Consider the following 17,862-nt stretch of genomic DNA (forward strand, 5'->3'; position numbering starts at 1 on the left):
TCACATCTCATCCTGAAGAGAAACTACTTCAGTGCTAAATGCCTACTGAATTTATTTTGCAAATTCATAGAATTTGGATGGATATAAAAAACTTTGATTTAAAAGGCTTCTGGCTGTGGACTACAGACCCAAAGAATAAATTAAACAGACTTTGTTTAGTAAAAGATTTCATAGTTTTCACTCTCTTGCATTCTCTCATTATATCATTATAACCTAAAAACACGTTTGTTGTGAATACCATTTCATGTTGCCCTCATGAAATAATATGGTGCTCAAAGTATAGCATAATGATTGAGAAGCAGAGATTCTGAAGACAGACTTTCTGATTATAAATCTTTAGTGTATACATTTGGCCTGGTTACTTGACCTTTCTGGGCAGGCCTAGACTTCTCCACATGTAAAATATCCATAATAATAGTACCTCTCATATACAGTTGTTGAGGAGTTAAATGACATACTAAATTTAATTTGTACAGAACAGTACCTGGCACATACTGTGCTTAATATGCTTTAGATTTATTAATACTCTTATATAACAAAGATAAATAGAATGCTTATGATATGAATGATACATATGATAAAAACAATAAAAAGTTCACATTTAAATGTTAATTAAGTAGCTTTAAAAATAAGGCATCGGGCCTCCCTGGTGGCGCAAGTGGTTGAGAGTCCGCCTGCCGATGCAGGGGATGCGGGTTCGTGCCCCGGTCTGGGAGGATCCCATGTGCCGCGGGGCGGCTGGGCCCGTGGGCCGTGACCGCTGGGCCTGCGCGTCCGGAGCCTGCGCGTCCGGAGCCTGTGCTCTGCAGCGGGGGAGGCCACAACAGTGAGAGGCCCGCATACCGCAAAAAAAAAAAAAAAAAATAAGGCATCTTGGGCTTCCCTGGTGGCGCAGTGGTTGAGAGTCCACCTGCCGATGCAGGGGACACGGGTTCGTGCCCCGGTCCGGGAAGATCCCACATGACGCGGAGCAGCTAGGCCCCTGAGCCATGGCCATTGAGCCTGCGCATCCGGAGCCTGTGCTCTGCAACGCGAGAGGCCACAACAGTGAGAGGCCCGCGTACCGCAAAAAAAATAATAATAAAATTAAAAAATAAGGCATCTTAAAAAACACTTAAATTTTCTTACTGTTGATATACTATCTCAGTTGTATTCTTATTGAATGGCTTAGACATATTAGTGTGTGTGCATGTACATGTGTAAAACAAAAATCTGTGTGCAATTCTTATGAGGAATTTTAAAGTTTTTAAGTATTTTTTTCAAAAAGAATATAGGTCCCTCAAAGAGCGCAGACCCCAATGCCAACAGAGAAACCTCTCACTTTGTGCCCAAAGCCCTGCTTCCTGAAACCTTAACAGGCAAACAGTTACAGCACAAGGCCAGAAATACTGAATGAAAAAATAGGGAGAGAAGGAGATAAGAAAAGTTTACGTCACTTCTCTCTAGCTGGCCAGTGTTAATTATTTCTCTGTGATGGATGTTCATTCCTCTTCTTCACACTTTAGCCTTTCATGCAGCTGTGTGTTATTCCAAAATATTGAAAGAGCTCAATTTTGGCTGTTAAGATATGTTTCTGGATCTCCAGGAAAAGGTTTACTTAATATGGGCAACTTTAAATCCTAAAAGGAGAACTTACCCTTCTTACAAGAGCTGATTAGTTTTGACATTTTATCCACTCTCCTGAAGAGTCATTTATGGGCTGTGTTAAATACTAAAAAATAAAGTAAGATGTGGTCCTGGTGAATCTTCTACAACAGAGAGAAAACTCAAAGCAGTATCTCAAATATTAGTAGCAAGTTCTTGCATTGATATTGAGTCAAATACTCTGCCATGCAGGCCCACTTGACCAGATTGGAGTTAGCTTGCTAGTTTTTCTCAAATATAAATATTTGCTTTGTTAATAGGGAAAGTTACATATTCCATGAGGCATAAAGAAAAATTACTTTCCATTGACCCAGAAAACTTACCTTGCAACTATGCCTGAAGGAGAAAGGAACTGGAATGAGAGTATTTGAAAAGAGAACTCTGGCTGCCACAGCTACCTACCTTGCTCTAAGTTCATGTTTAATTAAATTTACATCAGTAATTCCATAAATTGCTTGCATGTTCATAGAACTTAAGTTATCATCTTTGATTCTAAGGTCAGATACTTACTGCTAACAACCCTTGTGCCTCTGAGGGAGGCTTTGTCCTCTGCCAGACTGTACTGCTTCTCCCATGGGGATGGGCCCACCATGACTATACAACTCCATGGGGGACAATGCGACACCAGCAGCCCCCTGGTTGCTCAGCAACAACCCCTTATGACTGCTCCTCTTGGACTACTAGGCAACAGCACTGAGCCTGACCCAGCTGCTCCCAGGCACTGCCTCTCAAGAGGGCCAGGTTAACAGGAGGCCAAGGGCCCTAAGTGACTAGTTACATAATCTAACACATTTCTCAGGATGCTCTCCAACTAAAAAATCAGAGCAGAGTTAGTTCCTATCCTGAAGGGTACCCTTGACCGTATCCTTAATTTAAACTCTACCCTTAAATCTTTAGAGAAGCTGACAGAAAACTAATGCATCAGAGTCAAAATCTGGCCAAAAACAGTCTATTAAAAAAAAACACACACATACATCAAGGAGGCCATTCTTTTTTTAATCACATTTAAAATATGACTTTCAAACCTTTCTTAATTTCAAAGAATTTTACTATTTACATACTTTCTGTTAACAGACCCCCCAAAATGGGGAAAACATATTAAACCACTTACTTTTGTGGTAAGACTGTTCCTTAAATAGCTTAACACATAACTCTAAGTATAGCAATTTCTAGGAAAGATCTTCAATTCTTATCTATAGTTTAACACACATTTATGTCTTCTTAGTTCTAGACTTTTAACAAATAGAAATTAGGCATATTTTTCCATCCGTTAGCTGACCTACCTTTTAGGACAAGGGCAACAACCCAGTCAACCAACCTAAAAACTTACCCACACATGGAAACATGAGTCCAGTCTTGCTCCCATCTCCTCTACTGTCACTTACCTCTTTGTTGTGGAAAAAGAGATGTGTGCTCCAAGAAATATGGACTCACAGCCAGTCTACCACAGTACAAATACAATTCTACTGCTCCACTTAGTCAAAACCTTCAGTCAAGTCCAAGCAATTTATCGTGAAATGCAAGGCACTTCTGAATCTACTTCCCTTTGAACTTCCACCCATATCCGCAGCTGTCCAATATACTGATTTAATTATAGTTCCCTAAATACATCACACATTTTAAGCCCCTTTCCTCTTCCTAGGACATATTCCTCTCTGCCTGGCAAACTAGTGATTATCTTTCAAGATCTAGCAATAACATCACCTCCTCTGAGACACTGTCCCTGGTTTTAGAATTTCTTATAACCATCTCTGAGCATCTTCTACCTGATTCACACTGCTATAGCGGCATTAGTCACACTGTTTCACAGTAATTTACTTACTCAACATTAATCCCATGTCCTTCAAGGGCCAGGGCCTTGTTCTGTTCAACTTGGTCTCCTTGGTGCCTGGCATATTCCTTTGCATTAAGAAGTTGTTTACACTATGGCTTTATTAATGATTAGAGAACAAAACTCCTAGGCAAAATTGTAAAATAGATGAGGAGTGGGCATTTTTAACCTCTTAATTAATCAGGGATGGGTAATAAAGCAATTCAAATCAAAACAAAAACTTAATCTCCTGACTTCTGGGCTGGTTCTCTTCCTAAATTATGATGAATCATTGAGGGCAAATAAGTAGGTACCTCTGCAGTGATCCAATCCATCCAGTAATATGGCTAAAATAATCAGATTTCCTGTGTCCCCTTTATTATAATCATAATAACATGAAATTCAAGGGAGCTACATGGCCAGGTAACCAAATCACTAAAAGGTGGTCTGGAGCTGGTCTCAGGGAAGATAATTTCCCATTCAGATTAGCAACTCTTAAAGCAGTTTTTGCAGGAAACTTGGTGCAAGTAAAATAGGGAAGAGAGTAGAAAAGAAACCAAAAAAATTAGAGCTAAATAGAAAGCAAGAAAAAGCTCTTCTAATTTTAAAAACCTCCTAAAAAATATTTCACAAAACAGCATTTACTCAACATCTGTCTCCTGCAAAGCACTAATTTAAAAAAAAAAAAGGAACATGAGCAAACAACACACAAAAGCCCACAAATGCAGCAGCCAAGAGTAACAGCATGAAGCCTCAACCTCTTACTTCAGCACTTCAGTAGCTAAAGATATAGGCCTCCATTTTCAAATATAACAATGCTTTTATGCTTTTTCTACAACTTCTTAGGTTCACATATGTGTTTATGTAAGATACTGCCAAATTTTTGATATTAGCAGTAATGTGATTGTCTAAAATAATCCATGCAATCCAAATTCTAATCAACGGACATCTAAATTTTTAGCTTATCTGTGTTAAGCTGAGAGGGAATTCTTAGTCTATTACAAGCTTGTGGTTATAAATACCCCCAAGTCTGTGCTTCCTCAAAACTAGGAAACCTGCACCCTTGGAAATCCCAGAATGTACTCACAACCACATGATAAATTTTGTTTACCAAAGGAGTCTTACTTGACAGTATATATTTAAAGCATGTTTTTATACTAAAACAAAATGAACACATTATAGAGTGCATAATGTATACAAATATGTAAGATGAATATGAAATGTCAAAGAAACTTTGTACTTTTCTATGGAGCACTTTGAGTTATGCCTCTAGATTTCTGGGAGTTCTTTGATGGAAAAGCGTGAGAAGCCCTACTCTAGGGGATTCCCTCCTAGATGTTGAGGAAAACATTACTTTCATGTAAAAAATATATATCACCTTGGCTCTAGCATACCATGACCACTGAACTCAAAAAGTGCTACCATACTTAGACATACCATTACTTTTTTTTATTGGAACTTAACCTTTATGACATCTTTTTTATTTTGAAGCAAAAACATTTCTCTCTCCAACAGTCCTAAATCATTCTGCAGGTACCTCACAGGACCAGTCTAAACTCCTATATATGTAAGACCGTCCTTCAAATAAACATAATAGTCACAAGTAATGGAGGCATACTGGATGCCAGGAAATGTGCTGGGTACTTGACAATCATTAATCAAAAAATAAAACTGCAGGTAAATAGTATCATCTTTATTCTACAAAAAAAGAAGAAGTAGATGAAGAGGAGGAGAAAGGGGGAGGGGGTAAGGGGAAGGAGAGTGGGAAAGCAAACAGCCTACAAAAGGAAAAGCAACTTTCCCAAAATAGCACAGCTCATTAGGAGCAGAGCTGAGCTAACTCCAAAGCTTGTGCTTGTTTTTCTCTTTCTTTATACATCATGTTATACTACATTTCCATGCCCACTTTCCCAGGTGTTCATTTCTCCTAGCGAAATATCTCCATTTTACAACTATTCCTTCCATCACTTCTGCAATAACAGACCACCCTGATCAATGTACATGTGTGTGTATTTATTGGTAAGAGTAAAATATCCAGAACAATTTGGCCGTGGAAGAACAGAGTTGGGCCGTCACTTCCTTTGCTCTGGATAAGATACTGCTATTGATACAACTTAAAAATATCCTACCTATGTTGGACAACCACTTGACATTATATTGAACTGGCCATTAACCAAAATTCTTTAGTATTGTTTTAACAGATTCTGCTAATAACCATTTCTTCTCTAACTGGTTTCTTTTTAAAAATGTATACAACTCTTGTATTTACCTACATATAAACAACCTGTCAAAATAAATTTTTATTCATAGAGTCATAGATTATATGACTCTCTACTACTTTCAAGGATAAAAATTAGCTACAGGGGCTTCCCTGGTGGCGCAGTGGTTGAGAGTCCGCCTGCCGATGCAGGGGACACGGGTTCGTGCCCTGGTCTGGGAAGATCCCACATGCCGTGGAGCAGCTGGGCCCGTGAGCCATGGCCGCTGAGCCTGCGCGTCCGGAGCCTGTGCTCCTCAACGGGAGAGACCACAACAGTGAGAGGCCCGTGTACCGCAAAAAAAAAAAAAAAAAAAAAATTAGCTACAAATTTAAGTCCAAAGTTTTCATCCCAACACTTAAGATTCTTCACTACAGCCTCAATGTATCTTTCCACCCAGCCCCTAAAATTCTACACAGCTCTGTCTCACTCTTTTCTGTATTTGTACCTTTATTTATGCTGTCCTCTCAATCAAGAATGCTTTGCCCACTCATTGAAATTTTATCAGTCCTTCAAGGACCATCCCAACTACTACATTGCCTTTAAAGTCTTTCTGATTAATTTCAAAGTTTATCTTCTTCTTTGAAACCCCACAGCTTTTTTTTAGTTCTTTCGTAGTACTTATTACAGTCTGCCTCACAGGAAAGGTATGTATATTATTTTTCCTTACCTCACCCAAACAGATAGAATCCTAAATTTCTTTAAAAAAGATGGAGTCTCATTCCACTTTGCAATATATCACTAAACACAGTAGCTGAATCCAGGAGGGTGCTTTTTAACAGATGTTTATTTGAATTTAGTTAACTATTCATCTCAGAGATGCATGTACTGAGTTCCAAAATTCATTAAAAATTTAAATAAAGAATATCTATAACCAACCACAGAAAAGAACCTGAATATCAATGGGTACATATAGCACTAAAATATGGAATTATAGGCTCTGTTTAGAATAATACAGGTACTTTTTTCACTGTATTGATCTCATGATGAACTGAAATCGCATCATTCATATTGGTGTAATCATGTTGACAAAAGCTGAAATCTCAAGAGATTAAGAGACTTCTTCAGGGTCACATGACTAATTAAAAGCTGAGTTGGCCTTACAACAAAGCTTTCTAATTTCTAGCTTAGTTATTTTTCTCTACTATTATCATCCAAATCATGTGTCGATACGTTTTCATAAATATTAGCTGTAAAAATATTTATGTACGAGAGAAATATTCTCTTCTTTCTTATATATTAATAATCTTCAAATTATTATTTGTACAGGTAGAATTTAAAATAAAATTCATTAATGATGATTAAAGAGGATTATAATACACAAAGTTTATTTATACAAATCTTACTTATTTTGCAACTTAACTACAAAGACAACAGTCAAGAGTCAGGATATTAACAAATGTTGTTCAGTCAAAATAAATGTCATAAAACCTATGTCGTAAAACCTATACGCTAATAATATTCATGGTCTTTACTTATAAGCCAGTACTACAGATTGAATCAGAGCCTGTTTATGACTCTGGTTTGTTTTTAACCTCTTGTCACCAGTTTAGAGGGTAGTAAAAGTTTTGCCTGCCCAACATCCGTTTCCCCTTGAGGAGCCTTTCCTCCTATAGTCACTGCATGTGATTCGTTGTTTCCGAGAATGAAGTTGAGACTCCGACCTGACATATCCAAGTTCCAAGTGCCCTGAGCCACAGTGACTGGCTCAGAAGTGATACGTGACACAAACCTGCCTCAACAGGCTTATTATTACGTTTTTCCAACCCAGCAAATGCTGAAAGACTGGGTTTGTGGTGCAAGTTAATCCACCTTAGGACTGGTGCCAAAGCTACTAAGTGAAGACACTTTTTTCTCTTTGAATTTAAACTTGAGGAGTTAGGCCTGGAGCTGTTGATAGCAATTTTGTCACCAAGCAGAGCCTGATAATGAAGCCAAGTTGAAAGAGAGCAGAGCCAAGAAGTAGAAGGGAATAGGGTCCTTACAAAATAATGTGAGCTCTAGATCAAGCTGTGACTGAAAGCTGGGTTACATTAATCTGATAAATTCTCCCATTCTCCTTAAACCAGTTTGAAGTGGATTTGCTATCGTGAGCAACTGTAACATTCCTAACTAATGCACTCAGGTATCTGACTTTCTCAACCCACAACAGATTCAAAAGGTCATAAAGAGAGTGAACAGTAAGAGCTATTACATACAGCAGATGAAGTAGCAGCTTACGGTTTAAAAGTGATGATGAAGACAGGTAATATGTAAAAATAGAAAGTAAGGAATTTCAAAAATGTGGAGCCTTTTAGTCAAGGACTTACTCCACATAGCATCCTGGGAAACCTCTCAGTCCCAGAAAAACCAGGATAGTTGCCATGCTATTTGGGAGCACAGAGATTCTTGCAGTGATTTGCATAAACAAGAAGATAAGGGGTCATTAGGTCACAGAGGACTCAAGGCAGGTGGTGGTGAGGCTCTGAGGTTGCTGTACTTGTAGGGGAGAGTGTGGTAAGCACACAGAATTCTTAGGTTCTCCATTGACTTGTACTAATTGGAAATGTGCAATCCACTGAGAAACATCTTACTCCGAGCAATCAGAGCATGGAGAGTAAAAAATAGATGGATCAAAGAAGCGGCCATCCCAATGAAGCCAAAGGACAAGTGTAGGTGTGAATCTTTGGATTGGTGTAAAAAAAAAACAAAACGAATATAGGATGCTATGTCCAGAGAGTTTCAGAATTTGAGATTTTAGGAAGGAACAATTTCATATGATAAGTCCAGGTTGTGACTACGGAAGGGGCTGGGTGAAAAGAAGTAAAAGAGAAGACTACCGCTTGAAATTGTAGAGGTCACAAACTGAGAGGCTGTGGTGTTGGGTGTAGACATGAAGTCATCCAGATTGAGGACAGGAGACAGGTGGGAGAAGATGACTGTACACCTGTTGCTGGAGTGTTCAGTGAAGGAGGGGTTTGTTCAGGTGGTGAGTACATCACAGGAATGAGCAATGGTAGTTGATAGCATAGCCAGCTGGCTCAGAGGAACAGGAATGAGCATAAGGGTGTAGAGAAACAATGGTCTACAGGTGGGAGGGTGTATGGCGGGCATGTGTCCCACCTCCCTACCCTGAGATTCATGAACTATGGAGTAATCAGCAGTCTCCAACAGGAAGGACTCACGGGGAAGTGGGATACCCATGGGAGAGTCAAGATTCAGGGCTAGAGAAAAAAGTGGAGGTTAAGAGGAGTTTACTGGGACTGAGCAGGTATTCCAGAGGGCATGACAAAATGGTTTTGAAGGAAGAATAAAAAGCAGAGATTAGGTCAGGGAGAGGCAGCCAAAGCATAATAAAGTTTCAAGGCAGAGAGGAGAAATGAGTAGACAAACGATAAAAACAGAGATTTGAAGCATTAGAAAATTAACTGTTTTGCAAGGCTAACACAATTACATGTTCCAAAACTGGTAACGTGGGAATTTAGGAAGAGCTAGCAGCTATGATGTGGGATGTGGAATTCCTTTTCCTCCTGGGATGAGGTGGTGAGTGACAAACGTGGGTCAAGGCAGTTTAGGGAGGCAATCAAAGAGCCTGCAGTCATGTGTAGGAATGGTGGCCAGCAAGGCATGTGAGAGGGAATTCTGTGGGACTTCAGGATGATAGGGCCAGTTATAACGAGGTGGGCTCCAAGGAGGTGCAGGGGCATGGGATGCTATTTCAAATCAGTGGTGAAGGAATCAATGACAGAACAAACGAATTTGAGACAAGACTAGTGATTAAAAAATGTTAATAATAAAATTAGATTACCTACTTCATCCCCTACTAAAGTAACTTCTTAAGGATTAAAACTTTAAATTAAAAAAGACATCAACAGTACTATTAAAAACGTAGATGAATATGTTTAAAGGGGAAAGTCCTTCTCAGAAACTATGCGAGAAGAAATTGACAGCTTTCACATCTACAAAATTTAAGGATTTTACAAAGCAATGCTCCCTAAAATAGTTAATGGCAAACAAACGAAACTGATTAAAAAATTGCAACATAACAGACATACAAAGAGTTAATATCCTAATGAATAAAAAGCTCTTGAAACAAACAAAAAAGGATTAAAAACAGGCAAAGAATACTAAAAAGCAATTCGTAAAAATAAATCCAAAACATCCAATAAATATACTGACTAACTAAAAATATTCAGCCTCATTAGCAATCAAAGAAATACAAATATGAGGTATCTTTTCCTACTGATTTCTAAATTAAAAATTTTTAAACAGTATTAGTATGTTGGTAAAAATTTTGAGTATAAATTGCTGCAGGCTTCCTGGAAAGGAATTTTGCAAAATGTGTCAAAAATGGTTAACAAGTGAATATCCAATGACCTAGCAAGTCCATGTCTAGAAGTTTATTCAAAGAGATTAATAAAACAGCCATGTACAGTGTATAAAGATCACAAACAGAGTTATCTACTATGGTATTGCTTATAAAACCAAATTTGGGAACATTCTGCATATTTACCAATAGGGGTTAGTTAAAATTTTAATAGAACACTATGTAGCCATTAAAAATATGATTTAGCACCTTGACAAGATATAGTAAGATGAAATATTAAGGGAATATGATATATCACTTTTCTTTTTAAAATCTACATATATGCAAAGAATTTTATAACTAATGGTGAAATTTAGGCGGACATTATTTTCCTCTTAATACAATTCTGAATATTTCTGATTTTCACTGCAATGTGTATGGTCTCAGAAACACTATTTCAAAATTTTAAAGTTTAAAACTTAGTGGTATTTTTTTTTTTTTTTTTTTTTTTTGCGGTATGCGGGCCTCTCACTGTTGTGGCCTCCCCCGTTGCGGAGCACAGGCTCCGGACGCGCAGGCTCCAGACGCGCAGGCTCAGCGGCCATGGCTCACGGGCCCAGCCGCTCCGCGGCATATGGGATCCTCCCAGACCGGGGCACGAACCCGTATCCCCTGCATCGGCAGGCGGACTCTCAACCACTTGCGCCACCAGGGAGGCCCTAAAACTTAGTGGTATTTTAAGTGGCAAACATAACTTGCTCAGAAAAGTTACATGTGGAATAACCCGTTATAATGTAATAATAGGGAGTTGACAAAAGGATGAGACTGAAAGAAAAAAATCACCTGATTATATTTTCACATCTGTGATTCTTGGTGAATAATTTATAATAGCAAGCATATATTGTCCTTGGAAAAACTGAATTCTACATTTGAACATTGCCAATATTTAAAGCAATGCATTTTAATGATTTGTTTTCCTTTTCTTATTTCTGTGTTAAACTGATGATTACCACAGGGTGCAGCAAACTTAAAATGTGGCCTAACTGGAAAATTCTGTTTCATACCCTTAAGAGCTTAAATTTTATCTAGCCAAAAACTATTTCATGGGTCACTTTGAATAATAAGAAAAACGTTATTTTTTTAATTTTTTTTTTTTTTTTTTTTGCGATATGTGGGCCTCTCACTGTTGTGGCCTCTCCCGTTGCGGAGCACAGGCTCCGGACGCGCAGGCTCAGCGGCCATGGCTCACGGGCACAGCCGCTCCGCGGCATGTTGGATCCTCCCGGACCGGGGCACGAACCCATGTCCCCTGCATCGGCAGGCGGACTCTCAACCACTGTGCCACCAGAGGAGCCTGAAAAACGTTATTTTTTTAAAATTTGCTCTTCCTATTCATTTGTATTCTGGTAATAATAATTTTAAGAAGAAAAAAATAATTTACAAACTGTATACCATTATTACATTAATATAAAAACATTCTTACAAATGGACAAAGACTGGAAGATACTCAATACTGAAGCAATTATGTTTGAATATTAGAATTGGAATTTTAAAATCTTTCAGTGTTCTTAATAGTGTGATGGTTTTATGATAAAAAATATCTGAAAGAAAGAAGCTAACTAATAAAGTAAACTTTTAACAATGCTTTTATAAGATAATTTGAGATGTCCTTAGATATAACTGAAACTGCTGTCCTTAGTCAGAATCATATTTCATGAATCCATATTTTAAGTGGATTACATTGAGACAAAACCCACAAAGTGAAGAACTGAACCAATTTGCTATTAGGACCAATAATAATTATTGACAGGTAATATGAAAAGTTTTCAACAAATTAGGTAAATTAAGGTACTTTTTGAAAGAGTTGGTAAAAATAAGCATCTATGAGTAAAAAAAAATGCTTTGTTTCCTCCCATTTTGCAGTTACACCCGAAAAGTTTATATTTCCTTTCAAGCATTCAAACCTACAACCCAAACATGGACTTCTCAGAGTTGGAACAACCTATGCCGGGTTTTACTTGAAGTTTAATATCCTTTGGCAAAAATCCACAAACATCTCAGGGAGCTGACCCAGGTCTACCCTGTGAAGAAAGTATTCCCCACTTCCCCTGAAAACGTTCTCCCACTCCTCCCTGAGGCAAACAAATACAAACTATGTCCCCCATGTTGCAGACTGGTCCCATACCCATACTGTCAAACCCATATGGTGCAAAATGAATGGAAAACCTGAAATGACCTCATTTATATCTATGGCTGGGTTGGTGGCAGAGGGACGATGGATGCACTGCCCAAGTTATCACACTGCTTATTTTGTAACCATCTTTACAACTGATACTGAAGATGGACACATTTCAAGTGGCTAGCAATCCAAAATCCAGGTATCAGCAAGGTTGGTTTCTTCTTGGGAACTCAGGAGAATCTGTTCCATGCCTCTCTCCTAGCTTCTGGTGGTGGCTGGCAAGTCTTGGAATCCCTTACATCTGCATAACTCCAATCTCCACTTCCACTGTCACAAGCTTGCCTTCCCTCTATGAGTCTCTGTCTCTGTGTCTCTTCTCTTCTTCTTATAAGGACACCAGTCATACTGGGTTAAGGGCCCACCCTACTCCAGTATGACCTCATATTAACCAATTACAACTGCAATGACCTATTTCTAAATAAGGTCTCATTCTGAGGTTCCAGGAAGTACATGAATTTTAGGGAGACATTATCCGACCCAGTAAACCCACCAAACCTGCCTTCATTCTTCTATTGCCATCTCTGTATATAGTGCTAGTCCTCAACCTCAAGCCAAGAAGCTGAGACCCACCCTTCATTCCCACCTCCCTTTAAATTCATATCCCAGTTATCATCAAGCCTGATCATTTTCCACTCTTAATATTTCTAGACTCTGATACTCCTGTTTATCCCTAATCCCTGAATCACTCTCTAGCACCTCTTGCTTGGGCTACAACAGTCTGTCCAATACTCCTCAAATCCAATCTTCTCCAAGCTACAAGAGTATATATAGATATATACATACAGCTTCATGGCATGTTAGAAAGATGTACAGTTGCTTTTTTTGGTTTGTTTTTCTAATTTTTCACTACCGTGAAAACTTCTGCTTCTTTACAGCAATGAGCATAATTATGATAGACATCCTTCTTCAGGGATACCAAAACCGAGAGGCAGAGTGGTTTGTGTGCAATCCCTGTTCTTTGTAACATCTTCTCCTGACTTGACAGATTCTTTACAAACCTTCAGAATGCAACAAAATCCATTATATCTATAATCTAGCTTTTTATAGATTTTATTCGATTTGGGAAAGACAGACAAGAGGGGCTTATTTCAGTGTTTTGAGATTTAATATTATACCTGGCTCCAGAAGCCCCATGATAATAGTACTTATTCTCATTTTTTAAATAAACAAAAATAATAAATGAATGTAATTGCATGAGTTATAAGCCATCCTTGTTTACACACACACACACACACACACGTACACAACTGATTTTAAGAACAGTGTTTTCTTCTGAGACATATTAACCCAGCCCATAAAGATTAATGTAGAAATAAATCACTTCATAGTCATTTGATATAAGCATGTTTGGGAAGACAGCTTAACTCCTTCCTGTCTTCCACAAATTTATTCCTGAAGCTATCACACTGAACCTCAGTTTCTTCCTTTCCTTCACCCAAAAAGTGAAAACTTACAGTTAACCATGCTAATTTCCACACTCCCAAAGGGGATTCTTTTTCATCAGCACAGTAGATTTTAGGGCTTAGCAGGAAATAGGGGCTATAAGGAGGCGGAATCCAGGAGACAGAGGAAGGCATTTAGCTCCATTTATATTGTCTATAAACGCTTCTGCTGTTGCTCCCCCAAACAAGTGTTCAGGCTGTGTTGGCTCCAGACTACACAGTCTTAAAGTATTTCTATTCCCTTGGCCCACTTTCCAGTCTCAGAAATCCTAATCTAACTGATCCAGGATCCTAGGTGAGATCACTTCCTCCTATTCAGGAACATGTACAAATGTGAATTACTTTATTCTTATATAGACAGCTCTGAACTTTTTTTCCAACCAAGCACCCAACTCTTGGACACCATCACTTTTTAAGAATAGGAGTTATTGGAGAACACAAATCTACTCTGATTTATAAAGTCCGTAGCATGCTTTATACCTGGAGAGATGCATAAAACTGCTATTTGCCTTTGAGAGCATGAATGAAAAATATATCCCACTTGAGTATAAAGTAGACTACCTATTTGATTTCTCAAAGTCATTTGTACTTCCAATAAAAAGAAAAATAATAATAACCACTTTGGTTTTCTGGGTATGTTCAAGTATTCTCTTTATGTAATGTCACTAACTGATAATGACTTATAAAAAGTACATTGAGCCTATTAATATAAAAATTACTGAGACCAACAGGTTTCAGAGAGCATGTACTAACCACAGAAGTTTTAAAACAGTAAGATAGGAGCCCTGGATTTATCCCTAATACATGATTTTTGCACATGTCAATCACTTAAACTTGGGCCTTAGATCTCTATATGTAGTGAAATATGTTTAATTAGTACTTAGAAGAATTATGTGGCATCATAATTACGGATGCTTATTTCATCATAGGATTTATAGGGTTTTTCTGATATTCAGAACGGAATTTTTTTTTCTAACTCAATTAAAATCTTGTGTTTAAGGAATGGAAAACCACTGAATTTACTATCAAGCCATTCAGGTCTGAGTCTCATCAACGTCCTAAAATACGATTTTCAAATTGCTTTATTTCCCATTCTCAATGGAGACTGCTGGAAATTTAGTCTTAATTAAGCCTGATTTACTCTCATTTCGCATTAAAAAAAAAAGATACTGGGGAAAGGGATGAATAGGCAGAGAACAGAGGATTTTTAGGGCAGTGAAAATACTCCCTATGATAGATGAATACATGTCATTATGTGTTTGTCCAAAGCCATATAATGTACAACAACAAGAGTGAACCCTAAGATAAACTACGGACTTTGGGTGACTATGATATGTCAATGTAGGTTCATCTATTGTAGCAAACATACCAGTCTGGTGAGTGAGGGAGGCTATGCGTGTGTAGGGGTAGGGGGTATTTGGGAAATCTGTACCTTCCTTTCAATTTTGCTGTGAATCTAAAACTGCTCCAAAAAAAACTGTCTTTAGAAATATTTTATTTTTGAGAAATGTTCCACTTTTTTGCAAATTTGTTTGCTATATCTGAGCTCTAAATTTGAAAGGAAGCAGTGTTTCCTGTCCAACCTTCTCTCTATGTATATATCAAATCATATATGATCTAGTAAGAAATATTTATTTGTCCAGAATGTTCTACATTTTGTAAATACATAACTTCTACATAAAATTCACTCTATAATGCTCTTAAAAAGTTAGACATACCTTTATCATACAACCCAGCAATTGCACTGCTAAATATCTATCCAAGAGAAATGAAAACATGTACTCACAAAGACTTGCATGCGAATGTTCTTAGCATCATGATTCACAATAGCCTCAAGCTGAAAACAACCCAAATGTCCATCCACTGGCGAATGGATAGACAAAATGTGGTATATCCATACAATGGAAAACTTCAACAATAAAGAGGAATGAAATACTGATACATGCTACAATATAGATGAATCTCAAAAACATTATGTTAAGTGAAAAACGCCATAAACAAAAGATCACATACTTTATGATTCCATTGATATAAAATGTCCAGAGAAGGCAAATCTATAGATACTGAAATTAGATTAGTGGTTGCCTGAAGGTGAGCAGAGATTAATTATAAATGGGCATGAGGGATCTTATTGGGGTGATGAAAATGTTCTAAAACTGAATTATGGTGATGGTTTTACAACTTGGCAAAATTTCTTTAAAAATCATTGAAAGGGGTAAATTTCTAAAAATTTAAACTTCTAGTTTAAAATTAACTAAAGAGGAGAGAAAAATCTTTAACAAAGAATGAAATTTGACACAATTTTAAATATCCTGCATAAGGTATTCCATTAGTCTTTGATATTTTGTTGAAGAAAGTTGTGGTAAAGATAAAACTAAAAAGTCAATTACTAAAAACTTTTTGAAAACTTTTTTCCAATATATACTTTGCTTCAAAATTAAATCATTTGATCTTCCAAAACACTGTTTTAGAAAATGAAATCCCTTAACATAGTGTCAGCAGAGGGATATTGACCAGCACCTGACATACTAACAGGAAAACAAGGTTTTCAAATTGCTGGTCTAACTAACCTTGATCCAGAACCTACGCCATTACAGCACTTCCTGTGAGATTTATGGCCATCAGATCTCATTTTAACAATCCAAATTCTGAGCTTTCTGAATATTAAATCCCAGAAGGAATTTTTTTATGTGTAGCATTGTCAATAAGAAAGGCATCTTGTGAAGAGATAAAGTGGACAGATGGATTTTGAATCTACATGTACACCAAGAGAAATGCAATACTCAACAGTAGTTCTAATCCATACTTTTTCAGTATCCAAACCATTAATATGAGTGTTTTAGTATTTAGTTTTTCTAGTTGAATGTTTAAGTGGTCATCGGCATCGAATCTCCATTTTACAGTCCTGCACAGACTCTAATAATTTCACCTGCCGTTTTTTTTTTTTGGTTTTTGTTTTCTTAGTGTTTCCTGTGTGCCCCACTTGTACCAAGCGCTCTTCCAAAGGAACCGTGTTCGGATGTGTTCCCTGGGATGAGCTCTACGAAGATGAAACTGGCCCGTTCATCTCAGCCTCACTCGTCAGGGGCTGCCGGTCAGGACAGCTGGTAAATCGGGGTCATCTCCCCCTGAAGGCAACGAGTTGCTACGGCATCAGCAGTCAGGACCCATGCCCTCCATCTCCTGAGCTCCTGCGACCACACTGCACTCCCGTCCCTCCCTGGCTGCCGGCCGGTGTCCTAGGCTCAGTGAAAACCCAGTAGTTGCAGAGAACTCTTGATTTGACCCGATCTAATCATTCCCATGTTTTATCAAATAATGGATGGAGACTGGTGAGATGAGGTGACTGGGCTAAAGCCACACAGCTCGACGCGGGCAGAGCCGGCTAGAACACTGGTCTCTGCTGACCCGGCGGCCGCGAGCGGCTGCCTGGGGCTGGGAACGCGCAGCCCATGGGAAACGACGTGGCATTGCCCGTGCGAGAGGCGAAGGCTCAGCAACTTATGAGAGGAGATCACCAATGTCCAGCTTCAGGGCAGAGTGGGCAAAAAGAGGTGACCAGACCTCCCTGGTTACGCCTGTTGGCCTGAGCGTCCCCTTCCACTCTGCAAGTACCTCTGCATGTTAAATGATGTGGTCGCTCTGGCCAAAGAGGCTTCCACTTTGAATTCCCCCCATGCTCGTGCGGACTGGCCGGAAAATAGGAAAGTTGCTATAACCACATCTTCGCTCTCTCAGTCTCCCCTGACTGCCCAAGTCCTTTCCCTCCATCTTCGCTCCAGAGACCCCCACCACTCCCGACTCCCCTCCACTACGTACGTACCAGCCGCGCGCAGAGCTGCTTTCCGAGCCTGGGCCAGGTCCCGGTGCCCGGGCTCGCCCGGCCTCTACGTGGCCGCGAACTGCAACGCGGGCTCTAGCTCGCTGCCGCCTCTACCGTCCACGAGGGTGCGACCGCGTCTGAGCTGCTGGGCTGGGGCGCAGCCAGGAAGTGGCAGCGACTCCGGGGGCGGAGAGAGCGGCTGCCGGGACCCGCCCCCGAGCTTGAAGTGTCCCTCCCCTCTCCCCCCACCCGGGTCTTGCTCTCTGTGCAGCCACTGCCGCCAAGGGGCTCTCTGGGCCGGCGCGACGGTGGTTCTAGTCCTTTGGCTCCCTGGGCAACGTTCTTTTTCCTGCGTGCGCGT

At 39.2% G+C, this 17,862-nt stretch overlaps 1 protein-coding gene across 2 annotated transcripts in view; it reads right to left on the minus strand.

The window, feature by feature from the left end:
• PKIB (cAMP-dependent protein kinase inhibitor beta) overlaps positions 1-17,627 on the minus strand; it is a 101,861-nt gene extending 84,234 nt beyond the window's left edge. For both annotated transcript variants that reach the window (XM_060114996.1, XM_060114994.1), the window contains exon 1: positions 17,502-17,627. The gene's annotated coding sequence lies outside the window, so the exon portion shown is untranslated. The remainder of the gene's footprint in view (positions 1-17,501) is intronic.
• Between the last annotated feature and the right edge of the window lie 235 nt (positions 17,628-17,862).

This window comes from Mesoplodon densirostris, chromosome 12 (genome assembly GCF_025265405.1).
Source record: "Mesoplodon densirostris isolate mMesDen1 chromosome 12, mMesDen1 primary haplotype, whole genome shotgun sequence".
NCBI lineage: Eukaryota > Metazoa > Chordata > Mammalia > Artiodactyla > Ziphiidae > Mesoplodon > Mesoplodon densirostris.